The sequence below is a fragment of the Lipophrys pholis genome (genome assembly GCF_963383615.2).
Source record: "Lipophrys pholis genome assembly, chromosome: 14".
NCBI lineage: Eukaryota > Metazoa > Chordata > Actinopteri > Blenniiformes > Blenniidae > Lipophrys > Lipophrys pholis.
The window spans coordinates 8,059,182-8,080,778 of NC_137633.1; the positions used below are offsets into that span (position 1 = coordinate 8,059,182).

Below are 21,597 nucleotides of genomic sequence, written 5' to 3' on the forward strand. Positions count from 1 at the left end.
GTCAGGCAATCTGTCCATTTCTACTTCACAATAAAAGCCAGGGAACTATTCCATATGCCAACTGCTTGGACCCTACGTGCACCTTCAACAGCCTAAGAACCAATATTGCTCATTGGAGGGTGTGAAGCATCTATCTACGCACTGCACTGTGCGTACTGGAGACTGGAGACCGGCATATGGCACAGCTCGGAGCAACGTGCCGAGCAGCTAAAACTAATGAGCAACATCGGGCAAACTCTGCTGGTCCAAATGTCTCTGCTGATTAAGTTGCTGGTTTTGTATGAACTATCTTTCACCTCCTCTTGATATTTTGGCAAATCATTATCTACAGCCCGCCTTATGTTTTGTCATGGTCATTATTATTAAAGAATCTCCAGTATGCGGACGTCGCTCGTCCTCCCCATTGCTGATGGAGCAGGTGATACTCGCTGGGTTGTATCGGGAGAGCTGTCACAAGTACGAGTAGCTACACTGTGCAGTATCGGACCAGATACCGGTATCGGCGCGTCCCTAGATACGACTATGTAAAGTTTTACGTTTGTTTGAATTTTAAGCGTAGTGCTTCTGAATCCTGCTCTTTAAGTACCACTGTCCTAGATATCTCCCTGCTTCTTTAATGGAGCCACGCCTTTTGAGAGGTTGACTCATTATTGTAGAAATCATTTTGTGTTGGAGGAATCTAGAGCACGCAAGGAATTCGGGGTGCCTGAGGGAGCAGGATTGAGGCACACTGGCCTATACTATGTTTCAGAACTCGTTTCAGGGCATAAATGTCAGAGACGACAGACACATCTGTTGTGCAAAGAAGCTGCTTATAGATTAGTGAAGCGGTGCCAAATGAAGGGCTGTTATTCTGAAAGGCACAGCAGGAAGCCGGGTCCTTGCGTGTTGGTAAACCTGACGCTCGCCTTGCCCACCGCGCTGCGCGGATTAACGGTGCGGGAGAAGCGACCGACCTGCGCGGAGCAGCGAGGATCAGCGGGACCGGCGCGTTAAGCTTTTGGTGTGACACTGACCGGACAACGGCTTTACAGGGACCGTATTCAGCCTTTTTGATACTAAAACAAAACAAAAAACAATCTATTATTTTCTGGCTCCGGCTTACTGTGTATTTGGAATTCTCTCGCTCTCTCTCTCTTTCTCTCTCTCTTTTTTTTTTAAACTCCAGACCGCAGAGGAGACGCACAGAGTTAACAGGGTGAGCAACATGCGCAAAGGCTAGGAGGCAGACAGAGAGAGGGTGAGAGAGGAGTGGGGGAAAAAAAAAATCCCTTCTCCAGAAACTGTCCAACAAGCCAGGGAAGGGTCGCTTGTGGATTTTATAAGAGTGCGAGAAAATGCAATAAAAAGAAAAGAAAAGAAAACAAGGGATTTATCCAAAAAAATGGAGTAATCGGACTCTTCCACCCTTTTACCTGGGATTCTTTCTCTCGGAATTCTTCCCGTTTCACCTGCACCACCTGGAAGAAGGGGGAAGGAAGACGGGAAAAAGAAAAGGAGGATACTGAGGAGGAGGTGGCGGTGTGCCAGACGAAAGGTGGGCTAGAACCATTCCAGCTCGTTTCTCGGATGGTATTCTTCTTTCACCCCGCGGATGGAGGGATGAGACCGGGAGAGAAGACCGGGGAGAGCGAGAAAGAGAGAGGAGGGAGAAAAGGAGCAGGATGTAGTCGTCGGGCGCTGTAAGAATGCAAAACGGACGCACCCCTGTGGAAGGCAGGATTGAACTATAGAAAAAGGAAAGAAAAATACCCAAACGGAATTTACAGCCACCCAAAGGAAATTTACACACATTTACCTCGAAAAGCGCGCACATATATGGGGCATAAGCTCTCCTCTGGAGTCTATTTGTGTGGAGTTACAACTACAATCGGCACCATCATTGTAACGATGGGATTTGGAGAGATAATTGCGCCCTGACACTCAGTGAGCTGAAGGAACGTATCCACAGAGGTAAAGTTTAATCTCTTTTATTCCTTTGTTTTTTACTCGCAGGGTAGGCCGCTTGTTCTTTCTACTCAAGGATCTATTTTAACATTTATTTCTCTGGTGGAAGAGCAGGGCTGTTGTTGAATAAGGAGTTATTTCTAGATTCCCTCCCCGAGACGGATGGTCTGGGTGCTAAAGCGGGGCGAGGGGGGACAGGCAGAGTGTATTTTGATAGCGGTGAGGGTGGAGGAGGGAAATAAAGAGACCGGAGGGAGGGTGGAGAAAGAGGGGGGGGGACTGGAAGAGCGAGAAGGTGCCGCGGTAGAAAAGAGACAAATCGAGCAGTGAGAACATTACAAGGTCAAAATTGAGCCTGATGTAAGTTCGAAAGGCTCTTTACGCGCCTGTGCTCGGCGGACTCGGGCTGCACAGAGACTTTCTGTAGAGGCTGCATGCATTCATTTCAGCAGCAGCTCTGCACCCACTTCAGCGCGTGCGCGTCGGTCTGTGCGTGCGCGCGCGAGCTCAATCGGAAAGAAGCAAAAAAAACTTTAAGGCGCACACGCCTTTTCTTTCTTTTTCTTTTTTTCTTTTTTTTACTTGATGCGCCACGCACCGCATCGAACGCATCTTCGTGGAAGACAGATCGTTATGTGTCCACTCACACTCAAATGTATCACGCGTATCTGCGATTGTTGGCACGAGCGTAAGATGATGGTGCTTTATACATCCCTGACGTCTGGATGTGTGCGTCTGTACGCGCGCATCACCTGTCAGTTCTAAACGATGATTGGTGTGCGTGCACGCGCGCCCTTGTCCTCACTGGATATGTGACACCCAGTCAATGGATATGGGAGTCGATCGCATCCAGTCCATTTTGGATTTCAGATCTGACAATCTTATAATGTTGTCAAACCTTGTGCGTTGCAGTGCATTTCAGCATGAATGCTTTTTATGTCATTTTGCATGTAAAAATTGACAAAGTGCACGTGACAGGAATGGATTGGAGAGGAAGAAAAGGGTCTTGTGCATTCATACCCACTCTTTTGCTCTTCTCGCTCCATGTTAGCAGTAGAGAACCTCTGGTGTGAGAAAAAAAAGAAGTCCCATCGTATCCCTAAACGCATGCTTCTCCTTTGTGTCTTGCCTGAGAATCATTTTGTCTTTATGGGCGAGGATGTAATGCATAGAGCGGGTATTTTAGACATTGTGCCATTTGTGATGAAAACCTATGTGGAAGGGATGTAATGCAATGCCAACAACTCCCAACTATACAATAAGTACATTGCAAGAGCCAAAGTGTAGCAGGTGCCATAGTTGCAGGCTGATTAAAAAGACCCAGCATATCGTTGATTTTCAATGTGAAAGCCTCTAATAACACCCTTCAACAAATGGCAATTACACCCATGAATCAGCCATTTACAGCATCTTCAATGTGAAAATATAACATTTTTTAAATATATAAATAGTATGTGGTTCGACTAGTTTGCTATTGGAATAACCACAAGCACAAAAAAATAAATAAATCACAACAAGGGGTGTGTATGTAATCTAAGAGGGGATATACTCTTTACTCCAATAAAAACACACTCATTATAGGAAAAAAGAGATGAAGTTTGCTCTGATGATCACACCGAGTTCACTGTGGGATTTTCTGGCCTTTGACTTGGAGGTCTTTGCTAAAGCTTCTAAGGGCCTCTTGGCTGTTTAATTATGATGTGCAGTAAATCAATAGAAATGAGCTCATTTTAACCAACCATTCCCCACTGATGGTCTGTGCAGTTTATTATTCTTTATTTCAGGGCTGTGTAATGATAACAGGTGAAAAATGTGCACTCCCTTTCTCTTTCTTGGCTGTGGCTCCGTCCCTGGCTGGATTGGAATTCCAGGCCGCTTGCAATGGTACAGTGGCTTGCATTGATTGATCAAGGCAATAAATTTATGCACACGAGCCACTCATGCTGGTGCTAATGGCCCGTGGATATGGAGGCATTATGCAAATGCATCGGCAGTGTTCGGGAAAAAAAAAAGGGGGGGGGGGGTGAATGAACGAGAGGGAGAAACCGGTGATTTTCAGTCCATTTTAGTTGTATTTAGCCTCCCTATTTACGTCTGAGAGGAGTTGTTTGCCGTGCCATTAGGTTCGGGATGAATGGCAGCACGCTTGCAGTTCCCGACTGGGCTGTTGTGCTTTTACAGTAAGAAACATGTATTGAGGGTGAGAATAAAAATAATTAAAGTATGTTTTCTACAGCTTCTCCTGGCTGGTGTTTGACATGTGCTTTAAATACTACCTATTGTAATGACAGGTGTCTGGTTAGCTTTTAAGACTCTCAGCATGTGAAACGCATCTCTCCCACATCCCTGATTACCTTTCTCTCATTACTTTTGTCTCTCCGTCACCTTCATAGTTAAAAAGGAAAAACCCTGAGACACATCCTGATGGAGCACAGCAGCGCCAAGAGGCTGTAAGGTCTGCGCTTTATTCTTCACAGGGGCAAGAGGAGAGTTTTATTACACCCGTCTTTCTTCTTGCCCTGTGTTTATCTCCCTGCAACTTTCCCACTCGCTTTTCCTCCATGTGTTTCGCTATCTGACAGAGGGCTGCAGGATCCTGCAGCGTGGGTGGTGGAGCTCTAATTCAATTTATTCTGCTGCTCAGAGAGAGAAAGAGAGAGATAGAGAGAGAGAGAGAGAGAGAGAGAGAGACCACAGATGTTAGAGTACATTTCCTATTAGCAGCAGAGAGGCAGGACTTATAGCGAGCTGGCCTGACGCTGTGACATCTTGATCGGCTCTGTGGCCGAGCGAAGCAACGCACGATGGAGTGTGTCATTATCAAGCACAACACATCCTTAAAAAGTGAGTCCGTGGGGAGGGAATAAAGATTAACCACTCACCCTATATCTGTCTCTCGCCCCAACCACTGTCCGAAAGGCACATGATTGACAGCTCAACGGGAAGCTGCCAGACGAACTGTCCTGGTGACACATTCAAGGCTCGATCATTACATTGAAACTGAAGCAGCAGAAAGGCTTGGTAGAGCGTTCTGTCTCATCATGTAGGATATTCTGCATGTAATTCAGTTTCTATGAATTCTGCTCTGGTCTACAGTGGCATTTTATGAACCACAGATGTTGGGACAACTCAGTAGTTAGCATTATTGTGGCATTGAAAACGACCAACTATGGTTGAACATTTTGTTTGTGACAGGTTTTTTTTTCTGAATCATGAAGAAGCATTTGTTAACTTTTGTCAAGCAAATTACAGGAAGTGTCCTGTAATTTGCTTGACAAAAGTTAAAACACCCATGACATACTTGTTCTGTTGGTTGGTGCATAGGAGCTGCATATGAAGAGCTGCTAAGCTGCTGTCTCACTCTTCCCGACTCATACATTCCGTATAATTCAATGTATTATTGTGGTCTTGCTGTGAATTGGACATGTTGCCTTCACAAGACATGCATACATAGATAATTATATGCACGCACGCACGCACAGGAAGCATCCCCAGATTAGTTCAATTGCAGATGAAAGTGAATCATTTTTACTAGTTACTGAAGTTGAAAGGGAGCCTAATAATATTGTACCTCAGTTCCTAATAATGTGCACCTGACTGTGTAATTGTATTGGTGTATTGACACGTGGGCTGAGCTGTACTTTATGGGAAAGTCAAATGACTGACTCACTCATTAGGTCACAGAAACATGCCTTGTTTATTTCAAGAAGCTCTATTATCCGGAAATGAATGCTTCATGAAATAAACAGATTTGTTAATGAAGGACAATGACAAGACGCATCAACAAAATGGGTGACATAAACTACTAACTTGCAAACAGCAGCAGACACCAGCTTTTATTTAAAGCTGCCATTACATCACAGCTGTCACAGTTTAAAGCTCCTGTTATTCACTGTTGGACATAATCAGTGTTGCAGTCAGGAGGATTGTTTGTACTGTTAGGTTTGGCTTGGGAACAGGCTCAAAACACTAGACACCAAAGAGTATAATTTTATTATTTTAAAAGGCCAGAATTAAAAATCCAAAAGGCAAAAAACATTGAGCGTTATCCGCCAGAGAAACAGGGACACTGGAGCACAAGAACACAGAAGCACAGCCAAGGCAAAAACACAGACGGCCCGACTACCAGAGCACACAAGAAAAAGCCAATAAATACCAAAGTCCCCAGGTGAAGACAATCACATGCTCAGGTGAAGAACATCAGGGCAGTGAACAGCAATCAAACACAGGGAGGGGAAGCCAAGGAGACCGAAACCAGAGACAGTCACAAAAAAACAGAAGTGACAAAAACGTGAACCATGACCACTACAAGATTAATGAGCCACTTTTTCAGTAAACAGGAGTTTTGTGGAATAGTAACCATCACGTAACACTGGAAGTAGCTTTTTGTTCTTTCTCTTCAAGCTGTGATTTGGCAGGCTGACATCCAGTTGATCTGGTTATGACAATACAAGCTTTTTAAAGGCTCTACAAAGAAATAATAAATAGCACACACTTGCAAGTGTCACATAGTGTCTGTCCATTCTCCTCCAGAATACCAAAAAGTCATTTTGGAGAATCTTTTTAAACAGTAAGCTATTGACTGGCTGACACAGAGACCAGTGTTTCTGTGCCATCAAGTCACTCTAAATAATGTCTCTCTCTGCCAAGGCAGGATTAGACTCTGGCTGACTGCTAGCTCCAGTTAAGTTCCTGCTTAAAATCCATTACACAGTCTTTAATTATATTAGAGCAGATTTGTATGTTGTTGCCGTTGCTTGTTTTTCCTGTGCCATTTGGTTGTAATTTCAGCTCATTTTCCATTTAACTGCCACTGCAGCCAGGCTTTCTTTTTCTTTCTTTCTTTCTTTCTTTCTTTCTTTCTTTCTTTCTTTCTTTCTTTCTTTCTTTCTTTCTTTCTTTCTTTCTTTCTTTCTTTCTTTCTTTCGACAGCCATTGTGTGTGTGTGTGTGCATGTGTGTGTGTGCGCGTGCGTGCGTGTGTGACATGACAGCTGTGAAACATGTCTAGCGATAATGAGCTGTGTGCAGTGCAGATAAGTGCTTGAACGTGACAAGATGCAGACAGACTTATGACTTCCCACCCCTCTTCCTCCATTTGTCTGATTGCCTTGCGTGTGTTTGCATGAAGCACATGATTATAGGTCTATTTGTTAACCATTAATGTCATTTTTATTTATTTATTTATTTTTTCTGATGAATGGCGAGGGAAATAAGGCAATACAGTAAGATCTCACGTTAGATCAGAGGTTTTTATCTCAGGCCTGTTCGACATCAGATCACCACTTTTGCTGCACATCTTCATGTGTTTCTTTTTAACTTTATACATCACTCAAAAACATAGTAATTATTTCTTATCAGACTCTCAGATTTTGTGCTAGCAAGATTATTTCTACAGTTAAATAATTTATGAAAGCAGATATCCTCTGTTAGTTTGTATGTTACGATCTTTATCATGCAAATGTAAAATAAAAAAAATACGAGTGGCATGAGAGCCTCATAATCTCTGAATTACAACCATATAAAAGCCTTACTACCAAGACACACATTTTGTTTGAAATAGATTCACGTTAGCTGTATGTGTTTGATGATTATAATTATATATGGTATTCGGTAAAGTAAGATTTATTGTTGACCTTAACAAAAAGAATATCAAGAAACTGACTTATGACGGGGAGAAAAATGGTAAAAGGTGAGATCTGTGCCCAGGCAGCACAGTAGTGTAGCGGTCGGGACTCCTGCCTCATGGTGAGCGCTCCCCTGTGCGTTTGTGTGGGTTTTTTTTTTCCCCCCCATGTACAATCAAAGACATGCTTGCTCGCTTCATTAAGGACTATGACTTGAGCACAGTGTGAACAGTGAGTGTTTATCTGTTTCTTTGTTTTTGCTCTGTGATGGACTGGCGACCAATCAAAGGTGTGCCCTGGATTCATCCATAGTCAGTTGGGATTGGCTCCAGCACCCCGAGACTCTAAATGGGCTAAAGCAGGTTCAGAAGATGGATGGCTCGGAATTTTTTTCCCGCAAGTGAAAACAAGCTTGTTCAGTTCACTGTTGACTCCGAATCGTCTGCATGTGTGATGTTGTCTGTCCGTGATGAAGCTCATTTACTATTTGCTGATATATGCGATATGCTCATGTATAAGATATCAATGTGTTCACACATACAGTATACTTGTTGATGTGTATATGACGTCTTCTATCAGGACTTTGATGACTTTAATGATATTTCAATCTTCTGTGACTTTTTGAAGAATTCCTGCTGCATTTTGGTTACGGAAGTTGCTATTTGGTATAAATATAAGTTTTATGGCAGCGTATTGCAGATCCATTTCAAAGTGGGAAGCAGTCTTTGAAGTCTTGCGTTACTTATGCCCAAGTTTTGAACATTTTCATGAATGTTCTGCCAAATTATTGTATCATCACGGGATCTGACATGACAAATATCTTCCACAAAGAACAGCACATTCAATAAAAAAGGAGATCGGACTAAAAGGGAGTTTTTGTTTTTTTTAGGTTTGCTTTTTCTGCCTTATCCTCTGAACACCAGGCTTATTATAAATATTGCAACCCAGTTGTCACCAGTGGGATTCCACCAGACATGGCGCTGAATCTATAAAACTGGCCCGCACTCCATAAAATCACCGCTTCAGATTAGCACAACCCAGCAGTACAGTAGCTCTTCTGAGCAAATCCCGAGGGTGAAGTGTGTGAAGCTTTTTATAAATCAGAAGAGATGCTTTGTAGTCCTGCCATTTGGAAAATATTACTAAAATCCTGTCGTAGACAGCCGAAGCCGGATCCGACAAGGGCACAGGCAGCATTAAAGAGCTATAACATTACACATCCAACGATAACTTTGTGAGAGATATTGTGCAGCCAAAAAAAAAGGACATGGGTATAAATCCTGCCTGGGCCGACCAGCACTTCGTGACTCCTCAGGTAGTGTTTGCAGACTCCATCCTCGCTATGTCCCCGCCCACACAACAGCTGACAGAGTCGCTGACTTTGTACAAATGGAGATGCTAGTGAGTCCCCAGCCTGTGACTCTGTTTTCTGCAGGACTGCATTTGTGTGAGTATGTCCGCCGAAATCATCTGGTGTGTCTTGCATTATGAGCAGTGGAAGGAGAATAGAATGTATTCCAATGCTCTGCCGTCTGATAGTAATTCTTAGATAACAGACAATGAAACAGATCACGCAGTCTCACTGAACATTTTCTCTTTTCTTGTCCTCAGGCAAGTAGACATTTGCTACATACTGTACATTTGACATTTTCCCCGTCTTCATCACAGACTTGTCCTTTTAACAGCTGTTGATGAAGACGGGAGAATCCTGTGGAAATATGTCAAAGGAATGTTTCAAAAACCTACTTGCCTGAAGAGAAGAAAAGGGAAAATACTAATAATGAAACTAACTCCGGAATGAACTTATTAGAACTAGTTTCACTGAAGTTTACAAAAGAATATTACTTTTGTTTGGAAACTATTTTCTTGAAGAGTAGCAGCTCCTTGATTCTGATCCAACTGAGCCGTCTTTCAGACAGCAACATGATTTCGTTGTACTATTCTATGAATGATCCCAGTTACATTAGCATTAGCAGCTTCAAATTCTTTGTCTGCTGCTGATTGGATGTTGTTTGTGATTCTGTTTTCTTGTTTTGTTTCTGCATGTTGTTGCTGTAATTTTTTCTCGTTATGTTACTTTAAGAAAAAAAAAAAAGCTTATACAGCATCTTCTTCCAAATAATTTACACACCTTGAGCCGGACTTTATGAGCTAAGATTTCATCAGACTGACCCACATAATGCTGACAGCTCAGCAGATGTTTCTCACCAACAATTCAACAACATGGAAATTTGTACCTCGTTAAGAACTAAAAGATATTCAGTTAGAAAATTAGAGGAATATATAACCAGCTGGAGAACAGACACCAAGAAATACCTGGCATCAAAGACTGCAAGCTACTGCCAATGCTGGAGAGCACTTTACTAGCTGGGTGTTGAAAGAAGAGGGCAGGAGACCATGAAATGGTTAATTACTCTGCAGCTCTGTTTTCATTTCTTTGCGATTGCTTTCCAACTTCTTCTGTATCTGACACCCTCTAATGGCGGGCCGGCTCGAGGTGTGATTCTTTGCCAATAAAGTGTATGTGTAGGCCTAGATACCCTTTGAAAAATACAGTTAAGGCCAAATCCATAAATAACAGTACGGTCTTTGTCAACTTGTCAGGTTGAATAAAACCAGAAAAAAAAAGCACAGACCACCATTTCTACCGTCTCAAGACTCAAGCTGTCAAAGCCTAGGAGCATAAATACAGATCTGTTTTTTGTTGTAGGTCTTTTAAAGCCTTCATTAGATTCACAGATTCATTACTGACAATGGGAATGGATTCATCATGCTGAGAGCCGTTTTCAACGTGGAGATTATAGGCAGCAAATGAGGAAACCTACAGGCTTTCACTGAAAGTGGGTCACTGCTGCAGCAGAAGAATTCTGTAGTTTAGAATAGCACAAGTACATTAAACACAGTCACACAAAAAAAAAAAGACAACAGGATTGATTATACTAGTCTCATACAAAATAGATTTTTAAATTGAAGTGTTGCAATTGTGGAAAGGATTACATTCAACTTGGAGTAAGGAGTACAGGTAATAATCACATCAGTTCCCAGCCACATTGATACTCACCGAGCCAAATATTCCATTGTAGCTTCACATGCACTTACCAGCTGCAGGTTTCACAAGCAAAAACTACCTCATGCGGCTGCAGCTAAAAATAGAAATGGAAGCCTATGCTGTTTGAGGGCAAGTTTGACATTTCAGAACAATCGATAGACAGCTCCTCCTACAAACGACCGAAAACGTGTAATAATTGGACGCTGTAGATTCCATAGCTCAGGACCAATGACAACTAATCATGTAGGTGCTACACGTTCCTTATTGAATAGCACCTTGCAGGTGTAGAAACCCAGAAAGCTCTTGATGCGACTGCAGCCTTATTTTTATTTTTACTTAATTTATCCCAGAATTATTGACAGTAAGTACACATAATGTAAGACACGTTTACATCAATTCATGTTACACCTGCCACAAAGAAAGTCTACAGCCAAAAGATATATTTGACCTTAAAGATGAAGAAATAAAGCAAATACCGTAATTTCCGGACTATAAGCCGCAACTTTTTTCATGCGCTATGATCCCTGCGTCTTATACAATGACGGGGCTAATACATAAATTTTTAAGGGTTACCGGTTTTTAGGAAGGCAAACACTGTCCCGGACATGCAGCTCTCCCTCTCCCTAAAAATAAAACGTTCTGCATTTAGTAGCAGAGATGGCACTCAGTGGAACTGCTGTGAATTAGGTTTTCAGCACTATGGACAGCTCTCCACTAGTTCTGAGCTGGCATCCATAGTGCAATATAATTTCAGGACCATGGACAGCTCTCCTTATAAACCATGCCATAAACAGCAAATTGTGACAGATTTTTAAAAATGTTTTTAATCTCAAACAAGAAATCTGTCACAAACTGCTCTGTTTACGATGTCAGGATTTATTGGTCCCAGACTAGATCCGAAGTGTTTCTGGCAATATTGAAAATATTTAGTTTGAGGTGATCACGTACTAAAATGGATTGATTCTGCCTGGTTGCGGTGATCCAGGACAGCTCAAGACAGACTCATGGCTTAATAACTAACAGGAGCAATGCACAAAGTCACATGAAGCTCAAATCTGACTGAAATCCGTGGTTAAGCTAACAAGTTAACAGCTGACTTATGGTCACCAGCAAACTGCAAACTAGCTAGCCGGGTTTTGAATGTATCATTGATACGCTGGACTTCCGGTACAATGGAAAAGAGATTAAAATGCTCTGCGTCCCGGACAGAATGGGACGTGGTCACCCTAATTCCGGCTGACAAGTTCACGTGAGATACCTGTCATATCCCCTCTGCGTGCGGCAACCTGGTCTGGCACCCGGGCAGAGTGCAGGACTGCCCAGGATATTTATTTTTTTTGTCCTGTCTGGTCCTACTAAATCCGCTCCGTTCGTGGCTTACTTAACTGGCACTAGTACACATGATTTCAGCACTATGGACAGCTCCTCAATTATTTTTTAATGTGACATTTAGCATTTCACAACCATGGATAGCTCACCATTGATTGCAGCCAGTACATTTTTGACATTTCAGGACCATGGACAGCTCACCATTGACTTCAGTCCATGCACGTTTGACATTTCAGAACCATGGACAGCTCACCATTGACTGCAGTCAGTACATTTTTGACATTTCAGAACCATGGATAGCCCCTGGTGCGCCTTCAAAATGCACCTTTTGCATTTTTAGGCACACAGCTGCAGCTCCTCAACTAACTTCAATCAATTCCAGGCATTTCAGACCCAAGCCAACTTCTTCAACAGTTAGATCCTGCAGTTAAAGCATGTATCTGAAGTTCCGAAAAGATATTTTCATTTCATTTCAGCCCCACAGCTGTGCTCACTTACTGATGAGCAAAATGTTGAATTCAACTTGCAATCAATATCCATAGTAAAGACAGATTTATTTGGCTCTGGCATTTGTTTATCCTCACAGGTGTTTTAGCTACATCAGCACTATATGGGTCCTGTTTTATAATTGTACTATAGATCTTCTTTAAATGTAATGTGAGGTTGGTTTTCATAGATGGGTTTAAAACACTTCAGTGACCAACTGACCCGTGATCTAATAATGTCATTGTATCAATATTTAATCTCAGGCTATTGACGGTCATTGAATGATGCACGTCCCAAGTCAGTGCAATTGACTGTCAAATCATTGCTCTCGTATTAAAGCATGTCACTTCTCATCCATTGAAAATGACAGATTTTCGATGATCTCTTTTAGAGTTCTAACGGTGTGAAATATGTAAGGGAAAAAAAATTGATTTAGCTAACATCCATCAACAGCTGTATAATAATCATCAGTCACCATGATGCGCTTAACGTTTTTGTCATCCACCATGCCTGTGACGTGTTGTGTTTTAGTCACCGCGGCGTGGAGGCCAACAGTGAAGATGTTTTTTTTGGAGCAGCAGAGGGACTGAAAAACTGAGTAGATTAAATGGTGCATTTAATTAAGAGGCTTGGGATCGGCAAGTCAGAGATCAGTCGTGGCCCATGCCAACAATAGCTACATTTAGCCTAGCTTGTTAGCGTGCGCCATCTGTTCACACACAGATTACCGCAACACAGCAGGCGCCTGAGCTACAAGTGCATTATTTTGCTTCAGCGCTGCATAGGCAGCCACTCAGGAGGCTTGCACCCCCCCCCCCCCCCCACACACACACACACACACACACACACACAAACCTTCCCAGGGATTGTCTCTGGGTCCAGTGATCAAAAAGGTCATATTTATCCATTCATCTTGCTTGAAGTTTAAAACAACTGCGTGACTCTTTACCGTGTTTAGGAGGGGGCAGTTCATATCACTGAAATATCCAGCGCCTCTGTGTTATGAATGAATGAATGGTTTATTTGGTTTGCAGTTTCAATACAAAGGTTGAATTTTGTGCATTCAGTTCATAGTGCTTTTAAGTTCACACACACATGTTGTTGTTGTTTTTTTTTTAGAGAGATTATATTTACGTGATACTCTGTGTCACAATAAAATCGATATATATTAATACAAGCCTAACATTTGCAGCCATAGTGGTAAAATGAAAACCCGCCGTTAATGTATTTTCCAGTAAATACAAGAGAAAATAATCATTGTAGCTTTCTATGTTGCAAAATAAAAAAAAAAGAATGACCCAGAAGTTTTGACTTGAGTTTACGTTTTTGCAGATTCATCAACATACATTTTCTTTGGCTTGATTAGTGAGAGGCCCATTGCGTTGATGGTGGAGTTGTCCCGGCCGGGTGTTTGTTATGCGGTTTTGGTTCCCCCAGCTACACATCACATGCTCAGTTTCAAAGTGCCGTTAGTTTCAGTTAAGGTTCATCCATCTGCTTCACAAGCAGTAATGACTTCCAAATCACTGCATCCCACTTAGCTAGCTTTTACACCAAACACTATAAATAGGAGCCAGTTAATCCTCGCCGTTAGCTGTGTGTTTTTTTTTTTTTTTTCTCCCACCATTTATTTATTTATTTATTTATTTCACTTTCTTTCTCTCTGTCTGGCACTAACCTAAGCTCGGCAAGCTGCTACGCCGCAACAGCCACTTCAAAATCTGATGATTAGATGGGTTTGTCTGAAGGAGGTTGAAGCAATTCCAGGCAGTTGCCATAAACTTGGAGGACATCGAGCAACACAGTTAATGGTTTTGAATAAAGGCTTCCCAGTGCTGAGTTGCGGTGAAAGGTCAAGTGAAAGGATCAAGTAGGAATCTTCACTGCAAGAGCTATGCGTTACCAAAATTGGGTTATTTAAAGAGAATGTTTAAGTTCTGCCGAAATTAGTGCTTCGAGCTCCACAGGGCTCCTTTAAGTTCTAGTGAAATATAAACAGTTGAGTTTCTGTATATATTTTCTAATCATCAATGCCAATGTAGAAATTGACAAAGAAAGTGCATAGGTCATTTCAATTCAGTTTTACTTATTGATTGCCAATAACGCCGTCCTCATTTTGTGCCACTTTTAAGCAAGCATTAGTGGCTGTTGAATTAAAAAAAAAATTATAACAGGAAGAAACAGAACCAGACTTTAAACTTTGAGAAAGGCAAATTTGTATGGATACACAAATGTTATACACTTTAGTATCCGCTTTTTTTTCTTTTTGGTCTTGGACAATGTCACTCCACTTGAAGTTTGGCGGTGTGGTTAAAAAAAATTAAAAATATCACAAATGAATAAAAGTGGTTTCCAAGAAAAGTTTATTTATCTTTTCATATTTACAGAAGCTGTTTTAAATGGTTTAATCTCATTAATCAATTGTCTGTGAAATCCTCCTCTGTTATTGTGTCTCTCCATACCCTTAGGGGCTGTTTGTCTCTCATAGTGTCAGTCAGAATGGCTTGATCTCTCTCTCTCTGCCACCCTGCACACACACACACACACACACACACACACACACACACACACACACACACACACACACACACACACACACACACACACACACACACACACACACACTCATGAATGCATGCACGCAGTAAACAAATACAGTCTGTTCAAAAACAAACACAAGTGAGGAAAGCAATTGCTTTTAGCAAGCCTCTTCCTCTCTACGGTCTGATCCACACTTTCTTTGTTCATGTGTACATTATTACATCACTACTTGGCTATATCAGGGATTTTACAAGCTGCGAAGGAAGGAGGGGATGTTATTCTTAGCCAGATTGTCATTTTTAAACGTTTATCTAACTCATAGCATCAGTGGTAGATTTTGTTATTTTAACGTGCTGTTGATGTTTCTCTGACTGGATCGCGTGCGTCACTGTCTGACACCGATTGCCTTATTTTGTTAAAACATTTCAGTGAAGTCAAATAATGGCAGAAGACGTCAAGCTCTCAGATCAGGATAAATGAGAATGATGATTCAAACTGAATCTTTCTAGATTAAGATTTATGAATCAACGAGCATGCGTTTAGTCATTTTTTTTGCCAATGTGAAATTGGTCAAACAGTAATTACAGTGTGATTCTGGTAGTTTTAGATGATCTTCCTAATCCATTACTGGTGAAACCAATCGTCATTGTTTTTTTGGGTGGGGTGGTAATTTGGTTGAGAGTCGAACAGCATGTGAACCAAAGGTTGACAATGTGTTTATGTATAAAAACTTAGCCCTCTTTGATCGTCTCCATTTTGTATTACTTACTGTAAATACTTTGTATTGTGTCGAGAAATGCATTTAGGATGAGCAAAGGGAAAGTAAGGTGATATCCAGATTTTTTGGGGACGTTTACTTTATATCTTTCACAGCATACTCTTCCCGGAAATCCGCAGAGCGTCTTTTTTTTTTTTGAAGCCCGTTATCATGACTTGCAATCAGTTTATATACCTGGATCAGCAGTTTGTGCAGTGCTGAGTATGCTGTGATTAATGGAGACCATGCAGAGCGTGGATTCATAAAGCACAAATATATCCCTGCAAAGCTTGCACACAAAAACAATCTACTTGTGTAGGCAAGTATCAGAAGACACACACACACACACACACATACACACACACACACACACACACACACGCACACGCACACGCACACGCCATGTGGGCTGATAAAAGGATGTGCAGCATTACTGCAGCTGCCCTCTGGGAAACAAAACAAAGGTATGACTCAATCATTTACCGGCACCCTACGATGAGTCAGCACATTTACAAGACATAGACGAAGCATTCCAAACGTTGGTTTTGTGGACTTGCTCGGACACGCATATGTAAAAGAGTAAAAGCTCTAGACATTTTAATGGAGCGAAAGCATCTTGACCTTTGGACTTATCCTTGACCACACGAGTAATAGTGGGGAGTCGAGTAGCTGTACAGTTTAAACTGACTTGTTTTTGCCGACCCGTTATGGCTCAGGTTTTCACATTAGCGTAACAGATTACGACTAAAGAATGCCATTTGTCCTTTAAAGGCCAATTCATACTTTGTGCGTGTCTGCAGGGTGCACGTTGACCCACGTCATGTACCTCTGCGGTTGAACGCGAGCAGCTCAATTTTTGTGACCGTGCAGACTGAACACATCATCCCACATCCGCCAGAGCAATGAACAACAACAACAATGGACGTCCACTTCGAGGAGCACTTGATCCGCTGGTATCCCCATCTGTACAATCCCAATTTAAAAGAATGTCAAGAACTCCTGGTTTGATGTATCAAAAACTTTAGGAAAGGACGTGAACCCTGATGCATAGTAAGAATAGAATGGCGTGTATGGTCTGCGCGCAATTTCACAGTGGTCTGTGGACACGCAATGCAGAAAACATAGAAGAGCCTCAACACTCCTGAGTTTTCATACTGGATGTGTTTTTACAGTGGCCAGATCAAGGTTTGCTTTCCAAAGCGTGCTAGAAATGTCACATGCAATGGAAAGAGCGTGGAGAAGATCTTTTCTTTTTGTGTCTTTTCAGTCGCAAGGGCAGGTTTCGCCTGCAATGATACGGTTGCAGACTTAGGGTCAAAGGTTCACTCTGCTCCTCGCACTTGTAGTTTAGTTTATCTATGAAAAGGATGGGCCACTTGCAGAAAAGCAATGTCGCCAAGGAGATTAATAAAGTGTGCTTAATATGGAAATGTCAATTTTGTTAAGGATTCAGAATGGTTGATTGCAGTTATTCAGTTTAGAGAAGCTGGAAAAGTTACTTGAGTGTGTGAAACTCTTATACAGATAAAGATATACCTGGGCCAAATCTGGAATCAAACTTAAAAACAGTACTAGGGAATCCAAAGTAATCACGCCCATCGTTGTCCACACATTGATAAAATAGCAAAAAAATAGATAAAAGTCTTCAGAAGCTGATGCAGCTGAGAGTCATCGCCTCCTCACTGCTGTGGCAAAAACCTCATCCTTTCTGGGTATTACTCACCCCAAAAAAAAGAGTTTTTCCAACAGTCCCTATGAAAAGATCACAGCTGCTGTCATCGGGCTCACAAGTCCGAATAGTACTGGTACATTTTGGGTCTGAAGCCTGACAGCTCCTTCCTTGGCCTCACGTGGCTCCATTGTTGTCTGAGTCTCTTAAAATGCATTAACATGCTCCACACCACTGTAGCTGACATGTTCCTTCATCACAAGATTGTGGCCCCCGCGGTTTCTTCTGAGTCGATTTTGTGCGTTGGTGCAAACCTAATGAGGATCTATCTACGGCTATCTATCGAAAGTACGCTCAGATCTGATCACATTGGATTAGAAATTACAATCCTCACAAGTATTAGATTTTTATGTTTTTTTGATGACACGTTCAGACTGATGTAAAGTAACTCAGTCAGTCTTTTTTTTTAATATTAATGCTGTTTTGTTGATTTGAATTCCTTCACAACAATAAAAAAAAACAATCTATAAATCTATAAAAAAGTGTTTTATTTGCAATCTTTTATTCCATAATCAACAGTGTTTTATTTTTTTTACATTGACAACATATATATTATTAAAATGAAAACATCTGGATGTAAACTTAGAAAGGATGACAGCCGTTTCAGGAAACGAGTATGTCGATGTCACACTGTGCAGGAATCACACAAGTTAAGTTGAAGGTCAGTTGTTCATTTTCTTTGCTGCATGTACTGAGTAAACACACCACTGGTTGCAGTTTAGAAGAAAAGGGCTGGCAAGCATTAAAGCGGCGCAAGTCACTTGGCTTGGGGGATTTATTTAATTCTTATTTACCGAGTCCAGGTGTATTGCGAGGTGCAGTGAGTCACAGCCTGTGACCCAGTTGAGCTTTGTTGCTCAGCGTGACCTCATTCTGACTGCTCAGTAAAACAAATCTGATGCTGCTGCAGCGGTTTGCATCAGCACGAGACGACCGAGGCTGAAAACTTGCTTCATTCGTGCTTGGATAAGCAAATGTTGAAAACAATATTAATGCTGCTCCTGCTTTAGATTATTGTGTATCCTTTATGTAATCAGGGATTTCAGGAGTCAGAATAAACAACCTTACTTCCACAGTGAAGCTATATAACAGAGCAGAGCATAGAAAGCTGCGTGTGTGTGCACACTTGTACTATATGTATGCATTGTGTGTGTGCGTTGTGTGTGTGATCTCAGGTGATTGTCGAGCTTACAGACAACAGGCAAGTTGGCCTTAATCCTGCCCAGGGTGTACTGTATGTGTGTGGTCGTATTAGATGTGTCATATGTAGCACGTTAGCTGGTGGTCACAAGACCACACACACAGCACACGGCGACATAATCCTGTTAGCGAGGCTTTGGCTCAAAGGAAATATCTGATTGTACTAACAGTATCCAGGCAGTGTTTGCTTCTCTTGCCATCTCTCTGGGTACTCTTGTTTTACTGTGCGTGCGAGGTCCAAAACCTGGTGGCTGACTTCTTTCTTTGTCCAGAGAACCAAAATGATTTATTCCACAATATCTGCCGTGTATTTGAGGGTTTGTTTTAGTGTGAAGGTTAAAATTAGGTCAAGGTTTAAGTTGAGTTCATGTTCAGAATTACGCGCTTTTGATATTATTACCATTAGTAGTAGTGGTAGTTGAAATACGCAAAGATTTAATCCAAGATTTTGTTTATTTTTTATTTTTTCACACATTGTATAACAAAACATGCTGAGAGTGTTCACTGTAGTTCAGTGTTATTCATGAGCTCAGCTGGAAAATACATATAGCAGCAGCATCATTGGGAAGCCCATGTTTCCCCAATGGACATATTCACCTTGCATTTGTTTGGAGGCTGTGAGAAGCCAGTGCATGAGACGAGTGATATATGTAATGATGGTGGGGGGGTGGGGGGGCAGACTTGGGGATGGCCTTGTGTTGTGGTTTGAGCCTCTACAAACTGATTCCACTAGAATCAACATTTGAAGCACAAACACTTTCAGGCCAATGTATGATACTCTGACTATAAAGTCTTCTGACTATAAAGTGTACCTAATCAGGACATTCAAGATGGAAATCTGCTGTATTCAGGACAAAACACGTTTTTCAAGAAGGCAAAACAACGATTTGAAGGGCCGTCACAGCTCAACATTGCTGGTATGGCACTGTTAGCCTTTAGTTTAAAGCACTGCTAAGCCTAAGTAGCTTTTTAAAGCTGCGAGCATAGCTGCGGCATCTTAGCCATTTTACTTTATCTTCTTTGTCTTACTGTGTGTGTGTGTGTGTGTGTGGGGGGGGGGGTCTGTTCCAGATTTGTAAATAGATAATAACAAAATCCAAAGAAAAGCTGCTCTCTGTGAATAGAATTCCCGTGTGTTAAAAGTGCGTTCCGTTAACTGTCTTGTGTTTGGTATGTTATTTAAAATCCAGCTGATGGCTTGGAGTGTTCTGCAGAGAACACTTATCATTAATCTGGTCTGTTTATGTGGCTGTAATCTACTTTAATCTTATTGTTTCTGTCAGTCTAATTTGTACTTCAGGAACCTGGTGGAGAATTTGGCAACACAACGGTGCCAGGTGACCAGCTCTCTAATCTTGCTCGTAGGCATGGTTGAGTGGAGATATTATTAAATGTGTCGGGGTTACATTTCAAACTACAGGTGACTGATTTAAAAGAAAAATTATAAATCTATTGGATTTGTGGAGACTGTCCTCGGTGTTATATAGCTGCCGCTGCTGTAGAGTCCATGGCCAGGCCAGTTGCCAATGTACATTGTACCTTGACTTGAGTCCATTATCAGCTCGGGATGTCCTTCGCTCCAAGGGAGCTGACTCTTCTGTCCACAACAGTTTGTCCGAGTGACCGCCTCTGAATTATCCTTATTGTTGTGATCTTTTCCAGGATGACACCATCCAAAGGGATAGTAAGATGGTTTGATAATTATCCAAATGGTGTGAATAACTAGCTTTCACTCTAACACCCATGACAGATTTCAAACTTTCCAATGTCACCATTGAGAACACAGAATAAGTTTTATTATCCCAGTTTGACTTGGATAATCACAACTAAATTATACTAACCTTTTCTGTTGGCATGTGATGATACTGTTGAATTTTTATGAGTTGCTTATCTGTCAATAGTCAATGGTATTTTCTTTCTTTTTTTTTTCTAGTTGACAGAATTACCACCTGAGTTAATATGTCTTCATATTAATGACACATCCTGTTGGTTTCATTATCAAGTTTTGCCATCACTTTTAATTGGTCCTTCTGTCTCCTTGTGGGTGTTATTGCGTTTTAGGAAGACATCAATGAATATGTGTGCCTTGTTTCCATTCTGAGCACGTTTGCACACACGTGTGTGTGTGTGTGTGTGTCCGTGTGTGCGTGCGTGCGTGTGTGCGTTTGTGATCATGATGTCGTGATCTGAAGCCATCTGGGTTGCCTGGTGCATTTGCATAGCTGGTGTTAACCATGATACATATTCATAACCCGGGTTGAGAATGGTATGAATATTTATTTTGGCTCCAGGCTATAGACGGGTGGAGTGGGTGTGATTCCAATCAGAGGAACAGAACCTTTTGCATGGTTGATGGAAACACTTGATGATTGCTTGTGGAACCTTCAGTGTGAAAGGCCAGGTCATGCGGATATATGAATCGGCGTGGATATGTAGCTTGATTCAGACAGCGGGGGCTCTAGCACGGCTTGCTGCAAGAACAAAACGCTGAAACATTTTATATGGCGAGGGACTATGGATGGTGATTTCCTCCAAGTAAGCTACGGTCAATAACAAAACAAATGATTTAGTTAGTTTTGAGGTCTTGACTGTCTGAGGTCTTTGTAAATGTAAAAAGATTGATGACAAAGTGGAACAATGGCTTCTGGCCTTTGTGGTGGCAAAACCTTTTATATTAAATGGAGATATTGTGTTTGATTATTTGCACACTAAGCTACCATCAGTATATCTTTCTAAACCTATGATATGATAGTTAGGGGACATCTTGGTATTCGGGGTGTTCCCCAATGATGCTTCGACACAGGGAGAGGTCCACAAACTGTGTCACAGTGTTTATAATGTAACAGCAAAATTCACCAACATGTTAAAAATGTCCAAACTTACTCCTTCAAACTATTTACAGACATTATCGGGTTAAAAACTATGAGTGATTC

The 21,597-nt window shown here is 41.6% G+C and overlaps 1 protein-coding gene across 1 annotated transcript in view; it reads left to right on the plus strand.

Moving 5' to 3' along the window:
* The first annotated feature begins 1,224 nt into the window (after positions 1 to 1,224).
* lrfn5a (leucine rich repeat and fibronectin type III domain containing 5a) overlaps positions 1,225 to 21,597 on the plus strand; it is a 124,459-nt gene continuing 104,086 nt past the window's right edge. Inside the window, exon 1 of the mRNA XM_080479742.1 lies at positions 1,225 to 1,953. The gene's annotated coding sequence lies outside the window, so the exon portion shown is untranslated. The remainder of the gene's footprint in view (positions 1,954 to 21,597) is intronic.